Source organism: Poecilia mexicana, unplaced genomic scaffold, assembly GCF_051168715.1.
Source record: "Poecilia mexicana isolate PSO_F unplaced genomic scaffold, ASM5116871v1 scaffold_23, whole genome shotgun sequence".
NCBI lineage: Eukaryota > Metazoa > Chordata > Actinopteri > Cyprinodontiformes > Poeciliidae > Poecilia > Poecilia mexicana.
This window is the reverse complement of record NW_028263392.1, coordinates 3,779,152-3,794,753: the sequence shown is the minus strand read 5'-3', so window position 1 is coordinate 3,794,753 and position 15,602 is coordinate 3,779,152. Positions and strand designations below refer to the sequence as shown.

The window sequence follows — 15,602 nt, the reverse complement described above, 5'->3', positions numbered from 1 at the left end:
GCCTGACCTGGGCTACAGAGAAGCAGCACTTTGGACCACTGTTGTTCAGTGGTCCAAAGTACTTTTTTCGGATGAAAGCAAACTTTGCATGTCATTCGGAAATCAAAGTGCCAGACTCTGGAGGAAGACTGGGGAGAAGGAAATGCCAAAATGCCAGAAGTCCAGTGTCAAGTACCCACAGTCAGTGATGGTCTGGGTGCCATGTCAGCTGCTGGTGTTGGTCCACTGGGTTTTATCAAGGGCAGGATCAATGCAGCAGCTATCAGAAGATTTTGGAGCACTTCATGCTTCCATCTGCTGAAAAGTTTTATGGAGATGAAAATTTAATTTGGTCTGGAATCGGCCCTTCTCCACAATCTTCCTCAGGGTCCGGTCACCTCTTCTCGTTGTGTAGCGTTTTCTGCCACACTTTTTCCTTCCTACTGACTTCCCACTGAGGTGCCTTGATACAGCACTCTGGGAACAGCCTATTCGTTCAGAAATTTCTTTCTGTTTCTCACCCTCTTGCTTGAGGACGTCAGTGATGGCCTTCTGGACAGCAGTCAGGTCAGCAGTCTGACCCATGATTGCGGTTTTGAGTAATGAACCAGGCTGGGAGTTTTTAAAGGCCTCAGGAATCTTTTTCAGGTGTTTAGAGTTACTTTGTTGATTCAGATGATTATTTTTATTGCTCGTTCAGAGAACCTTTTCATAATATTCTAATTTTTTGAGACAGGGATTTTGGGTTTTCATGAGCTGTTTGCCAAAATCATCAAAATTAAAACAATAAAAGACCTGAAATATTTCAGTTGGTGTGCAATGAATCTAAAATATATGACAATTTAATTTTTATCATGACATTATGGAAAATAATGAACTTTATCACAATATTCTAATTTTATGACCAGCACCTGTATATCAATTACTCAAGCAGATAAAGAAATGTTTTTAGCTGTCCAAACCAAACAGGCACTAGTAATCCCCAGCAACTCATCCAGTAGGATGCAGAACAATTACAGCTCTTCAGGCTTCATCATGTGTATCTCCACCCCTGAGTAGGGGTCCCAACAGAGGCATTGGGCCCATATCCCACCAAGAAGCCACTGAGAACCACAAACACGCCAGCAGGCAGAGGGACAAGCTACCAGCAGGAAGTGTGATGGGGAAAATTAAGGATGAGATGATCCCAAGTCTCCCTCTTCCCGCTCTAATGTGGTGTTGATGCTCGTTGTTAAATGATCTGAAACACTGACATGTGACCATAAAGGAAAAACCAAAGAAATCTGGAGCGGGGCAAAGTTCATTTCCCATAGATGTCCAGTACTAGCCACTGATGTATCCTCTTCTCTTGTTTTAAAAAAGCTTATTTACCAAATCTGTTGCTTTACAAGTCGATATTTATAGCTGTTTTGCTCTAGTTGTTTTGATATGTGTGTGTGTATATATATATATATATATATATATATATATATATATATATATATATATATATATATAGGATGTCATCAACAGGCACAGCCTGAGGCCCACCGTTCATTCAATTTAATTCAAACCATACTTCTACTCTTAATTAGTTGCTGCTGAAAATAATTAAAGACTTGCCTCCAAGTCTAATGAGTGAGTCTGGGGAGCTAAATAAGAAGCTGATGGCCACACGCATTCCAACATCAATCCAATTATGCCCGTGTCCTTGTCAGGAGCTTCCCTGTGTGAGGGGACAAAACAATTTAAGCCCACGCCCCGTGAAACACATCAAAGTGTGTGACTGGCTTACACAACGTCACCTACCAACTCTGCCTGCTGCACATCCGGTCTCCTTGGAGCTCAGGGGTTTGCATTGCTGTTGGGAAGGGGGGAAGGTTATTAGGATGAGCGTGTGTGTGTGCGTGCGTGTGTGTGTGTGTGTTCGAAGGGATTTCCATTCTGAGCACAGAGCGGTAGGAGGAGGCAGCACAATTACTCTCATTTTTAAACGCAGCCCTATTTCATATGAGTGCCTTTATTTATTCACATCTATCCAAATGATTGGACTAGACACGTGTAATTCTGGGGCTGTACAATGTATAACTAATGAAAGTTTCACTTTGGTCCCACCAAGGTTAAATCACATCGACCCCATCAGTACAATGGCACCGCATAGAAATATAACTGAAATTATAGCTAACTTAAAAAAGAAAAAAAAATCTTACATGCGAGAGTTACTTTTTTATATATATTTTTCCACTTTGCAATATAAACTTCACAAAAAATATTCCGAGTTTATGTGATGAACCAACACAATGTGCATAGTTGTAATGTGAAGGGAAATGATTTTGAAGACATTTTGCAAGCTTTTGCAAATTACCTAAAAGTCAGCTTTTCTTCCAGGGTTGCTTTGTGTTTCCATCTTTCCTCAGACCAGCTTCTCTGTCCCTGCAGAAGAAAAGTAGAAAAGCAACATAAAACTCCTCTGTTTCAGACTTGACTGTACATCACTCCCCTGTGTTTTACAACTGCTTTTTTAACCATGTTACAACTGGTTTTATAGTAATTAGTGATTTTGTCATGAAAAACTACAAATAAATGTTTATTTGGTTTACATGCTAAAAATACCATGTGCATCTTTCATGGTAGCGACTGTGTATTCATTTACCTTCCCACTGTGTTTTTGCAACAAACAGGATTGTTAGTTTTCCTGAAAATATTCCTAAATTCGGAACAGCGTATTAGGGCCATTTTAGATTAAAAAAATAAAAAATTAAATAAAATAAAATAGTTGTAAATTTCTGTCAAAAATTCAAACTTTTAGATTAATTTAAGAACTTGGACATTTTTGAGTTTGAAAATTTCAGCATTTGCTAGAAAAAACACTCCGATTTTAGATTTCGGAAAAACTTGGCAACTTCTGAGTCAAATTTTTGACTTTTTAAACTCCGAAATTTTGACATTTTGTTTCAAGATAATTTATGAGATTGATCTCAACATTTTTTTAGTTTTTTGAAGAACATTTACTTTTCTTCCCATCTACAATGCTATATCCCTAGTTTGCACATCGATAAGTAGATGTACCTTTTGCACATTAAAGACACGCTGGCTTAGTGACTCACCCAGTGAATTAGTAAATAATTTTCACTTTGAGCAGTCCATGTTCTTAAAATGTGTAAGCTATTACAAAAGTCCCCTGAGCCTCCAAAAATGACTTCTTTTTCTGGTTGAATTTCAATTTATTTCACTTTCAACTCACCAGTTGATTTTAGAAATACAAAAAAAAATATCTTATCCAAGCACAGACCCCTTTACTAACTGTATAACTAGCATGATGAGTTGAGTAAATTGGTTGATGCCAATTAATCATAAATCTGTCTGAAAACACTAAGAAAAAAAATTGTTTAAAACAAATCTCTGACATTAGTGTAGATTGTATAATATGCAATCCATTTCTGGATGAGCCACTTGTGAATGCATTGGGAGCCATGTGAAAATATATATATATATTTGTGTGTGTGTGTGTGTGTGTGTGTGGGCGTGTGCATGTGTGTGTGAGAGGGAGCAATGGGGAGGTTTGCGCTGATCGTAAACAAGAGCAGCGGGAAAACAAATAGGTGGTTCCCCCCACTGCTTCCTGCCCGGACCCGATCGATGATGCGTGATAAGGCAGCGGTGAGATCTCGGGGTGGGGAGGGAGACAGATGGAGTCGGCACGAAGTGCAGCATCTGTGGAGCAGCGGCTGTCAAACAAAGCCAAGACACCAGAGGAGCTGTTTTGCATTCCCAGAGAGAGCCGCTGCTGCAGTTAATTAAAAAGCTGTAAATGAAATATGGGCTGCAGACGGAGCAGGCTATAGATTGGGGACCCGTCATGGCGTCGTTTTCAGTTTGTAGTGGTACATTACACGTCTGAATTAAAATTCACTCTTCATCCAATAACATGAGGAATATAGACTTGATGGATGTGTTTTATTTCCTATGGTATATTAACAGTTTTGGTGTTTTATATATTTTACTGCCTGGTATATCTATCAAGCCAATGCCTGATTGAGGAATTACAACAGAGCTACAGTTTATGCATTATTAACAAGCACTGGTTGGAAGATATTTTACTAAAAATGTCTTTTAAATGGTGTTTTAATACCAAGACAATAATCTACACCAAGATTTTGCCTAATAGATAAATCATGACCAAATATTAGTGATTGAACTGCAGAGAAATCTGAGAATAAAACTGTTTTAAAATCTATTATTTTAGGATAAGATGTTGGTAATAAAAAGGAAACTGAGAATTAAGACAGACTCATTGATATCTACACTTGGACAATTCATCAATAAACAAATGCAAAGACGCAAAAGCAGTGTCAAATTACGGGTCAAAGAAATCCTTGCCTGGATCAAGTTTCTTAAACCAATCTTTGGGATTTAGTAAATTACTTCCAGATATTTAGTGCCATTGAAATATTCTTGCTGATTCTTAAGATTCTTCAGTCTGCCTTACTTTGCCTTTTAAACCTCTTGAGACTAAGAAACCTCTGACTCGGCATTTCTTCTGCATTTCAAAGGAAAAATATTTAGTCTTTGTGATTTTTACAGAGGATAATTTAATTAATTTAGATTACTAATAGGCCTTTTGACACAAAGCAATGCTTGATGAACCTTATCTGAGCCTTGGATGAGGACGTACAGTGCTAATGGCCGAAACACGCAGAGATCCTAAGGTTCACTGCTGATGTGTAGCAATTTCTCTAATACAAACCACATAATCAGATTAGTTAGTTTGATTTTGTGTAACTTTTGTCTGTACCTACTTGAGCCAAACAATTGGAAGTGGCCTTTTGAGTGACATGCATCACCCACGTCTTATCTCTCACTCCCTACACCAAACTGTTTCGGTCATTTGACTGACTCAAGGGGATGTCATTGTGACAATAACTTCCTGTAACCTTAACTCAATGGCGAAAGTTTGAGGAAGCCAATTTTAGCTTATTGTACGTAGGATCTTGTTCCTTTGGTCGATAAACTGCCATCAATGCATACATTTTTTCCACACCCCAATTGATCCTACAACCACTCTTTAACAAGGCACCAAGATACTGACCCCCAGGTTGCAGAAGGCAGGATAATCCTATATTGAATTTAACTACTAACCAATTCAGTGGCAAAAGAATAATGCAGCATTGTATCAGACGAGGCATCTCCGATAAAACTTTGATAGTAGTTGACACTGGACAATGTAACTGTAGGAACCCTTTGACTTTTACCTGACCCAGAAATGATTAAATAAGTTGTCAAACACCTGAAGGCCCAGAACCTCTAAAAAGTAATGCATAAAGCAAATTTGTAAGAGAGAAAAAAAAACAAAAAAACAAATCACTTGCTGCCAGCTTGGGGACAAAAATAAAACAATTCCCTTGACTGACAGGCTGATAAGTGCAGAAGCTGCGAGGGGAGGTCACCTTCAGATAAACTAAGGTGTGTTAAATCATTTATCACTGAATATGATAGATGGGAGCAGAAGCTTTAGATGCCAGGAATCACAGCAAGCGAGTAGGGAAATAGATGAGGGCCCTAATGCTGTTAGAGATCCCGACAGGAACCAAATAAACAGCCTGGAGTGAGACTGCAACGTCAGATGATTGAGCAGTGTTAGCGGAGGTGACCTGAAATTAGACGGTTTATGCCGAGGTGTTCAGTTGAAGGTCAGCAATTACCGATGAAGTGGAAGAAAGGTGCTGAATATTAATAAAAAAAGAAGTATTACTCCGTGACATTACAGCTTTACAGAAACAACAAAGTGTGTGGTTTTATGCCATTACTTGTCGGATGAAAAGTAAACTGCATTTTCCAGACCCGTCAGTAGATACGGCATTGAGCATCTGCAGTAAAGACAAGATCAGAGACCCAATAGATCAAAGAATATCCACTTGCCTAAAACCGATCAAAAGTAAATCTTCAAATCCTCAGACTTATCAAAGCAACTGTGCGGCAAATCCAACTGGGCTTTCTGTCCTTTGACCTAGAAGCAAGATTCAGGTGATCCAAAGTAAAAAAAATAAATAAAAACAGGACCTTGGTTGTGACACCAGGATTTGTGGTGTCTAGCTTCAGTAGTGAAACGGTGACCTTGTCCGAGCAACTTTGAATACTCTCATGCTAGTTTAGTGGTGCGTAGAGCGATGCTACGGACCACTTACTACTTCATTAACCCAGGGGCTGAGCCAAAAACAACCAGGTAAAAAAAAAAAAAATCTATAAATGGCAACTGGGGAGTGTTAACAGCCAGACCAATAGCAGTTTTTATGTACCGTTTCCCTCAATGTAATCCAGGGCAACTCAAGAACCCAAGAACTTTGTTTCTTACTTGAAAATTCGAGTCTTAAAAAAGGGATAAGTGTTAGGCTTTTATATCTCAAGCATTTACACTCCATCTGTCAAACTCACATATCCTGACAGCGACCAGATAATGCTTTGAGAGGCAATTTAAAATTTTGGAGGTTTCAGAATTTTCAGCAGCTTACACCTTGAACTTCAAGCTTTTAATTTATAGTCAGAATATTTTGTTTTTTCCATTTGGATGTTTTATTTCGCCCTTTTCTGCTGTCATTGAATAATAAATTGTTGGGGAGTGAAGTTTATGGGGTTCATTACAGGTTTGGAGAGATCTTCATGGATCATTTTAGGCACGTCGACTTGCAACCAATGCAGGGAAAATGTTAATTACCTCTCCAGCCACATTCAACATTTAGACAGTCTGCTCACACACACACACACACACACACACACACACACACACCCCCACACACACGCACACACACACACACACACACATCAAGTTCGCCATCTCTGCCTCTGCGCTTCCTTTTCACTGCTTCAACTGGGGATGTTGCATGTGCAGATAGATCCCGCTAAAGAAAGTAGATACATTCAGTCCTTTATTTTGCATTCCATGAATAAAACGGCAGTGTTGTTAGTATAGGGAGCCACTTTTCAATGCTGTGTTGTATCTGGACGATTCATTTACTAATCAACTGAAAACATGGCTCAGATAGTAGAGTTAAATCCACAGATTTACACACCCTGTAGAAAAAGACCTTTTTTTAATCTCATTGTCTGACCTTTAAATCAATCTACATTGGACCCTCGCCTGCGTGTTCAAAGTGCATATCTAAAATATCCGAAAAGACAAATGCATGCTGGAAATCTGAAATGCCTAGGTGCAGTGAGACTTGGCATGCTACTGGTTGGCATTTGCAGAGCAGCCAATCCAGGAGCGCCATTCATTCTCCTTGGATAGAGAAGAGGAAAATGTGCCAAGGTGGTTTCCACTGTGCGTTTTAATGCATATCAAGGTATGTTTGATGTTTAAACAATTAAAGGCAATTAGCTCTTCATATTATTAAAGATGCAATGTGTAACTTTTATAAACAATGTTTCTTTTTTTTTTTACAAGTTTTTTCAAACTGTCACTATGGCTTCACAGAATGAGACAATTTCTACACATGGTAGTAGGAGTTGAATTAACACTTATAACAGTTTTAACAAATATATTTAAAACAAAACAAAAACTTGGATCTCCAATTTAGCTGGTAACTGTTTCATAGAGATATTCAGTAAGTATATTACTGTTTTCCTACTAATAACTTTACAAGGTATAAGTGTGAGTTCCACCCTGTCTACTATTACTTAACTTAAGTTCTTCCAGTAACATCTGTCCTCGTAAACTCCTCCCTTTCCTCTGTCAGCCCTTTGACCTTGACCATATGGCTCCGGCAGCGTCCTGCTCCTCACCCGGTCCAGACCGACAGCTTACTGTGCAGTCATTATTGGCCTTACTCACTTCAATAGAATTTGCTATGGAGGCACCAACGTGGCCACATCCTCATAACTCATCATCCTACCAGTAATTCTGTGCTGGATCTGCTTGCGCTCTGTATGAGCGATAAGAAATTAACAAGGGTGATAAAGCGTCTGCAGGACTCCATACTTCCTAAGTGATCAAAGGAGCGGCTCAGATTAGTCACAAGGAGCAGACTTCCTCATAACGCAGTCCGCCGCGCGTCTCTGTACATCTGACAAGCAGACCTTTTTTTGTTTTGGCGGATCTGTGGCCTATTAAAAACACTGGCTGCAGTGGAATCAACACTGACGAAGCATTTGACCTGAACACTTTTGGACTTTTCTGCAGCAACTCTGGTTTGCCAATAACATACCGAGGAATCGGGTTACAAACACACGGGACGTCCAGGATGTGGCACCCTCTGTGCTGCGGTGTCGCCTGCTGTCCCGCATGTTTTATGACTCCAGCTGGAAGGAGTACGTACAAACTCACGAGTAGTTTTTAGAAATAACTCGCTTTCTCTACTCAATATGTTTCAGTTCAGTTATCATATTAGCGGTTAATATTCTACAAAATCCATACAATAAAATCTCAGAGGTGCCCCTTTGCTGCTACAGCTCCTGGGAATCCATCATTTGGGCCTGACAGTGATGTCCAAACATTCAACATGCTGATAGTTCAGAAGCAATTACTTCGCAAAAGCACTTTGTTTGGCGGTTTGGGTTCTTCTCAATAACCTTCATAACAAAGTGTAAACAGTGATGATTAGGCAAAAGATTAATGAACAGATAAATTGTTTTCGCCTAATGTGTGGTAATTAACGGCGGCAGCAGCAATTAGCAAACACCTGGTGAAACTGCAGATCTGCAAAGATTATATGAACTACAACTCTCCGAAGAACGGTTGTAAACAGCATAATGGAAAAGTATTGTGATGACACGCTAAACAGGGAGTGTCGGAAAAGGTAGGAGGTTCTTAAAGAGACAGAGAACAATTTTTGCTGTGATGCAAAAACAAATTTGTTTTAAGTTGTTTTTGATACATAGTGTAACTGTTTTTATTATAAATGTGCGCAAATCTGTCTATTCTGCTAACGTATAACTGCTAATGCATGGTTAGAAACATGAATGATAATTATAATAACAAATCAACCACAAAATAATTTTCTTATTGTGCTTAAACACACAATTTGTTCAAAAATAATATATTTACAATATCTATGTGTGTTTCTAATACGCACCACTATACTATAAGTCTAGCCTGCATAGTCCTACAAAGATTGGTTGAGTGATAAAAAAAAAAATTAATTACTGCCATTGTATCACTGGTGGCTCATTCTGATCAGCTTAAGGTTAACCAGATTACACAATTATTTAATAAAGTAACTAAATGATGACTTTTTTGGCAGACACCCTACAGAGCACTTTTAAAACTTAACCCCTATTGTCGCACAATAAGAACGAAATGTGGCGAATAGCCTCGGGGGATGTTAACATTTATCTACGATGTGTGAAGCTCTTATTCATGAGTGCTTGTAAAATTCAATATAACACACACTCTGCTTAGGCAGCAGCAGCTTTGCTCCCTGAATCTGCTCAGTTTCCTTTGGGATTTTTTTCCCCCCTCTTCTCCTCTCTTCCCATCCCATGCTGTAAGCTCTCACACCATCGACCGTCACAAAAGCCCGGCTGGTATTGATGGACGGAGACAGCTGCGGTGGAAGTACAAAACATATTAGCGCGCAAATACTCATCTTCGTGGAGAGCGTAACTAGAGCCAGGCGCAGATTAGCGACTTTACTTCCCAATTAGCCAGCTCAGTAGGACAGGAAATGGCTTTGACTGGCCTTCTGCTCCCTTTCTTCTCGGTGTATGTGTGCGCTGGGCTCTGTCTGATCTCATTCTGAAGTGTTTACAGCTGCTCCCAGACAGCAGCCCAGTGGCCTGTGGCGGTCACATGTTGTGTTCTCTTCTTGTTCATTTGAAAGTCTTTCATTAATGGATGAAGGTCTGGAGCCTCAGCGGCAAGTCGGAAGTGTGTCAAAGCCTGCGATGGACGCAACCGCATGTTAAGAAGAAATGGCGGCACGGTCAAGTGCTACGGATGCAAATCCATGTGTCTTATTACAGGAAATCACATAGGAAAATGTGTACCTATACTGGTACCGAAAAATAAAACTGTGCCACACTAATAATATCACTTGTATTGAGCTCAGTTCTAACTGTGTAGCATCAAGTCTCAGCAAATTTCACTGGAATTGAGTTTGCAAGAAAAAAAATCATAACTTGTGCCCATTTAAAAAGAGTCCAAATAGGTGCAAGTTTGATTTATATTAATCTAGTTCATCTAAATTCAAATCCAGCATACAGGCAGATTCATGTCCATACGCAGGCAATCCAGTTCAGACAAAGGAAGACACCCATCTAAGGAAGCCACGCAGATTGCATAAAGTTATTATAAAGTCATTGCCATCACTGCAGTTTCTCAAACTCAACACAAGTAACAACTGGAGTACTTTCTATGGAAAAGAAAAACAAAGAAAGCAACTAGATCATTCAAAAATAGCTCTGTCAATAGCTGTGTTTCCTTTACAAATGTGAGCAAAACTTTGTCGATATCCTGCTAATGTTGGAAAAATAAAAGATCATTTCACAGTTGTGGTCTTTCTGTTAAACAAGAAATGCAATTAGAATCACATGTGAATAAATTTGCTCAAGAATTAAGTCAGAGAAAAAAGCGACATCCTCCAACTACTTCCCGCCGTCTTCTTCGTCTTTTCCACCAGTATTAACATTTGGTTGGTGATCATGAGTTTCACGTAATGCAAAAAAAAAAAAAAAAGAAAAAAAAAAAGTGTTTTGTGAAATACACCAATTTCCATACTTTTTCTTGGGAGAAATAAAAAGAACCAAAGAAAAAGTCCTGCTTCCTGAATCATCAAGCAGCCTATATAAATATGCGCCACAACAGAAAACGCACATAAAGTTTTATTAACCGAGTGTTTAAATCCTAGACTGAGAAGTAGAAAGAGTGCCTGGATCACAGAGCAAAACTGGGAGCTGGACCAAGTTAACTTAACGATCTGCCTTTTCCTTTCAGAAACTCCAAGAACCTGCAGTCAGAGTGAATTGTTCTGTTGGGAGTATTATACGCACATGGAACAATCAATCAGGGAAGGGTGTGATTATGCAGAGCTTTATATGGGAGAAACTGAATTCTAAATTCTCATTTTCCTATGAACAGTTCCACACCGTCACCTTGGAGCGGACCTGAATACACGGCTGCCTTCATTAGTCTTTAATTAAGCTTCAGATCTTTTCTGCTATGATGAGCCAAAATTGCTGAAAAGGTTTTCATTTGGTATGTTTATATGGTTAATTAGAACACCGTGTGTACAATGCTCGCCTGGTAAATTCTCAGCACCTGTTAAGATGTGAGCTTTTTTTTTTTTAGCCTTTTAATAGGACATTTAATCATAGCTGAGTTTTTGCTATCAAAGTCAGATCATCACGTAAATTAGGCGAGCTGTAATGCATATGAATAGCATGCCATGTAATTTGTTGATCGTTGTCCATGGAGACGGACATCCACGTCTGTTGCAATAGCCTCTTTTTATAACTATTTATAAGTTATAAATGTTAAAGAAATACCTGGTTTGTCTGCAGAATGCCTTGCTCATTATGAGGTCGGTACTTTCAAACTGGGCACTTAGATTGTTTTGCTAAACTTTTGCCAGTTTGTGGATATTAGCATCAGTTTCCACTGTTTGTATTAATGTATATTAAGGCGTATTTGGTGTTTTAGTGGTTAAAATGTACTTCTATAAGCCTTTTTACTTAGTAGCCCTTAACAAGTAAATGCTGGATACCAACATTTCAACTACGACACTCCAAGTTCACACCCCCAATGCTTCACGTGTCTACGGTCCTTGTCCAGTTCGTTTGCAGCGCTGTGGTACTTGTACCTTTTTTGCTTTCTTCTTGCTGTATTTATGTGTGAAATGAAACATTCTTAGACATCCTTGATCATTTTGTTTAGCTGCTTTCAGAAATTCAAAGGAATTGGAAGCTAAATGGCAGAGAGGTTTTAAAAACATGATCGTCAGGTTGGATTTCTTTACATCACGTAGAAATTGTTAACCTTCAAGATCTTATGTGCTATTTACGCCTGCAGTGAATAACATTGTGTTTGATGAATACCCGACTTGGGCGGCTCTGTGTCATGGTGGTTTGCGCAGATGCCTCAAAGAAAGAGGTTTACTGGTTTAAAGTTCATCTGGGTTTTTTTCCCCGTAATCCTCATAGGGAAGGTTTCACGGCGGTTAGATTTTAATTTTTTTTCTTAATTTGTCCAATGTGAGTCAAACTTGAGTATGCCGGAATACCAAAGCTATAGATTTGTAACCCTTTTAATGTTAGACGTCAATGACTTTGTTTTGCATTGCTCTTGAACTTTTTTTAGTTCAAGAGCAAGTTGCTAATGGTTAGCAACTGGGCAACCATTAGTCAGTAATGTCAATCAAGCTAGCATCTGTTTTGAAGACTGCATTTGATTATCACTAGCTTAAAATCTGACATATTGAGACTGTTGAATCACCCGCTTTGTTGTCAACGTAATAGGGCTGAAACGATTCCTCGAATGATTCGAGTACCTCGATTACTAAAATTCCTCGAGGAAAATGTACCTGCCTCGAAGCTTCGTTAATTTATGTTTTATTAGTTAGCGCACCGTGTTCCGGCCGGGACTTCATTTGCGTTGCGCGGAGCTCTCACTTCCGCCTCTGAGTTGTTGACAAAAGCTAAGTCTCAGCGGCATAAAGTCCAATCTTCAAGATTGGCCCGTGGGGATTTTATTGATTGATGATAATGCCCGACTTTTTATCGTTTTTGGGGAACCAATAAGCATCCTTAAAATGACTGGGGGAATGCCTGGAGTACGGCAGCATTTCTCCTCCGGGGCTGCTGGTTGAAAGCGAACGGCGGGAAGAGCGCTGAGGTGAGCGGATAGACTGAGCAGGGCGGGCGGCTGAGTAGCTGATGCTTACCGTGTAAATGTAGCTTTACCGACGAACCGCACAATAAATTTCATATCCCGGTCTGAAGAAACGGGTGGCGGAGCGCATCGTACATGGCTGGTAGATGAGTTTCTGAGTGTGACCAGTGAAGGTGTCGTAAATATCCCGTATTGCTTCCCCCCGTGTTCGTCCCCCGGTCTAACGGTTCGTCAGTCCGCTGGTCTATTTCCTCCACCCCATCTTACGTTCGTTCATTCGCCCTCTCCTCCCACTCCAGGCGACATTTCCCGTATTTTCAAACCCAAAGCGTGACAGGTTAGGTGGCAAGGTGAGTTTAATTAATCTATTAAACTCACTGAAGATGAATACATAAACTAAAAGCTGGATTGTAGACATTTTTTATAAGCATATTTGTGAGCCTGCCTCTTTGTTATTAAATTCAATATAATTTCAGATTTTTCTATAACTTTTCTTCTGGTTAACTTAGAAAGTGAGCTATTATTGTTACAGGTTAGTTTTCTAAACTACAAAAAAGCAACTGTTAGGGATGCTCAAATATGAAAAATTGGACTGATATTGATATCTGATAGTAACACCGGTATTATGCCAGATTTACCAATATTTCATTTTATAATTTTTTTTATCCGATTACTCGATTAATCGTAAGAATAATCGATAGATTACTCGATTACTAAAATATTCGTTTACAACAGCCCTACAACGTAACATGAAAAGATTAACTTTTTTTCCTTTTCACGGCATTTTCTACTGCTATCTGCATGACACAAAACCAGAGCTAGGTCAGCACAAACCGATGCCGTTGTCTCAGTGAAGCTACATTAGAAGCAGACCCGCCTTTACTTGTAGTTTCAGAAGTAAAGCCACACAAAAACTCAAGCCAAATTTAGCTCTCATAGTGACCCATATCCTTTAAAACACACGTGACAATAAATTCATTCTGTTCAGATCACAAAATATTAGTTTTTTTAGTTATAGAACCACTTTACATTGAGATGAGTCAAAAAACGGATGAGTTAAGCAAAACTGGAATTTATTTCGTGGGATTTATGAAATATTTACTCTACTTGTGATAAGCAAACACAAAAAATAAGGGCTCTTATTCTCTCTTAAAAACCCTGCTTTCTAGCCAAGTCCCGACTCATCACATTCTATTGAACCTAATACCATCTGTTGCCTCGAGACCTTGATGTATTGTTGCATCATAAGAAAAAGCTTTGTTGGAAAGAAAACAGTTCTATTGTTCCAAACTGTAAAAAGGGACACAGTCTTAATCCTTAAAAAGCAATAAATGGGTTTTGGAAGCTTTGGTGCCATTGGCAGTACAGTTGCACAGTTTGATGTTTCCATAATAAGTTGACACATGTCAAGTTTAAAAAAACAATACTTGTTTTTTGATCAAATTTGTTTTTTTTGTTGTTTTTTTGGCTGTAACAAAATTGGTTTATTTTGCAAAACACTTTGACTGCATCACACAAGTCACATGATCAAAAACCTAGATAGAACAAAAAGACCAAACTTGTCTCATTCCCAGCAATAATTAAAGGAAAATGGAAAATACATTTACCAACATCTTGGATACTCCTCCCAACAAGACGGTCCTGCTGGTACAACAACCTAATTAATTCATTTGAAGGGATGTTTAGTGGAAAGTACCTGCCAGTGTCAGTGAGCGAAATATTAATTTGAAGGAACAAATTGCTGCTTTGAGCCGAGCTATTTTAAAAGAAACGTACCCTTGGTACCTGCTGGGCTGTGTAGTTTGCAATCACTGCTTCGCTTTGATGATTAATCAAACAAAACCGGAATGAAGGAGCCTTGAGATGTCAGTGTGGGGTGTTTGCACCAAAGCATTTTGGCCGGCTCAAACTTATGTGCCAACGGATCAGTGAATTTGCACTGGAACTGAACATTACTCAGGACTAAAACCAACCTGAGCTTGGAATGGGCTTTAATCGTGCAGCTCTTCCCATGGTGCTGCTTCCCCTGTTTTGTTCCTCTCCTCCCTATGGGTATTCTCTTACCTCCCGAGGATGCCAGCCACCCCGGTGCTGTCTGCATGACAGCGCTCTGTCTTCCTCCCGTTGGGTTGCCATAGAAACCGACGGCCATGGAAAAGTACAAGCGGGTGGATCGTCTGGGAAAAGGACCGCAATGGTCGAGTGCGAGACAGGATGGCTGGATTCATGTTGTCACATCGTCAACGGATGCTGTTGTGTTCATGAGAGGGTACACATCATCACTTTTACAACTTCTTGCTTTTCAACTGTGGTCAAGCTTTCAGATCACATCAGAAATATTAATTTGCTTGACAGAAATCGAAATGTTGAGAGAAAGTGAGGCATAATCCATACCAGTAGTTGGCATGCAAATGATTCTGTCCAAGGGTTGCACAAGGGGAGTATTTAAAAGTAATGCCTTACAGGCAGGTCCCATAGCTTCTGACTGCAGTCTGGAGATAAACATCACCATGTTGTGTGTGATATCTTGTAAAGATATTCAGCTTGGATGAAGGCAAGTCATCGACTCAGTGCAACGGACTGGACTTCCTTTGATTGATAATGTTTATTAATTGAAATTATAAGCTGCATCCCACTGCCCTGCTCTTCCTGTTCCTTTTTAAAGGAGCAGCATCATGTATTTTCCATGCACAAAGTGCCATTTATAGCACCATCAAGTAACGTTCTTATCTTCAGTTATTATAAAAATGCTGTGTAGATGAAATATGATTTCTTTTAACACCTCAAAATTGGGTCTCTGTCTCTTTAAAAACTGCTGCTCTTT

General features: G+C 39.4%; 1 long non-coding RNA gene across 1 annotated transcript in view; it reads right to left on the bottom strand.

Moving 5' to 3' along the window:
- The window catches only part of LOC106927788 (uncharacterized), a 67,556-nt gene that overhangs the window by 43,512 nt on the left and 8,442 nt on the right, over window positions 1-15,602 (bottom strand). Inside the window, exons 2-3 of the long non-coding RNA XR_015762169.1 lie at window positions 2,324-2,391; window positions 1,768-1,819 (exon numbers count right to left, since the gene is read on the bottom strand). This is a non-coding gene — a long non-coding RNA (uncharacterized LOC106927788). The remainder of the gene's footprint in view (window positions 1-1,767; window positions 1,820-2,323; window positions 2,392-15,602) is intronic.